The 1,018-nt window shown below is 66.2% G+C and overlaps 1 long non-coding RNA gene across 1 annotated transcript in view; it reads left to right on the forward strand.

Moving 5' to 3' along the window:
* The first annotated feature begins 100 nt into the window (after positions 1–100).
* LOC102370281 overlaps positions 101–1,018 on the forward strand; it is a 4,446-nt gene continuing 3,528 nt past the window's right edge. The window contains exons 1-2 of the long non-coding RNA XR_325414.2: positions 101–430; positions 738–829. This is a non-coding gene — a long non-coding RNA (uncharacterized LOC102370281). The remainder of the gene's footprint in view (positions 431–737; positions 830–1,018) is intronic.

Raw genomic sequence — 1,018 nt, forward strand, 5'->3', positions numbered from 1 at the left:
CGCCCGGGCCAAGCGGAGAGCGGAGGGGGCGGGTCCCTCCTGACCGCGCCCCGCCCCCGGTGACGTCACCGGCAGCGGCCACGTGCTGCTGGCCCCGCGGTGCCCGCGGGCTGGTCCTGCGCCCAAAGGCGTGGTCCCCGCGCGGCGCCCCGTCCACGGGGTGGATGCCCCCGCTCGCCCCTCCCCGTTTCCAAGCTCCTTGGTCACTGGACTCCCGTGGCCCAACAAGGCCTTTGGGAATCCGCTTTTCCTTGTCTTGCCTCTGCTCCCTCCCTGCCCTCCTGCCAGTCCTGTGCCCGCGGAAAGGCCTCCTGCGATGTGGGCTGACCTACCGCACGCCCGGGTTTCCCAGACACTCCTCTCTTTTGGGGCCCTGGTGCTCAATCCGGAGCGCCAAATGTGTGGTTTTAAAAGGCGACCAAATGTCCAGGTTTTCGCTTTGCCTCTGCTTTTGCTGGGGGCTGGGGGCAGTGGGGAAGCTGGCCGGGTGCGTGTGCGAGCAAGCTGCTTGTGCAGCGGGGCTGGGAGGGGGCAGGAGTGCAGCGCACCAGCCGCACTGGGAGGCAGGGGCTGCGGGTCGGGAGTGATGAGCATTGGCAGGGCTGGCGGGTGGGAAAGGGGCTGCGAGTTGGGAGTGAGGGGTGCTGGCAGGGCTGAGAGGGCAAGGGGCTGCTGGGGTGCCTCAAGTCTCAAAGGGCTGTGACCCACTGGTCTAACCTCTCCTTGTTCCCATGCAGGGTGGCTATAGGCCATACAGGTCCTGGGCTGAGACCCGTGGTCAGGGGCACTGACATGATTTGACATGGCCAACCTGTGGAATCAAAACCAGGTAGGAGCTGCTGGGAACGGAGGTCTCCCCCACTGCCAGAAAGGTAGGGCCTGGGGGGCACCAGAGACCCACAGAGAGAAGCCCACCCCCACAGAAGTCGGGGAGCTTGTAGAGGGCAGCCCCACCCCGTGGACTGCATGACCCCTTGCTAGGTGACAGCCAGTCAGGGTTGCGCTCCAGACCATGACT

Source organism: Alligator sinensis, unplaced genomic scaffold (assembly GCF_000455745.1).
Source record: "Alligator sinensis unplaced genomic scaffold, ASM45574v1 scaffold1161_1, whole genome shotgun sequence".
Taxonomy (NCBI): Eukaryota; Metazoa; Chordata; order Crocodylia; family Alligatoridae; genus Alligator; species Alligator sinensis.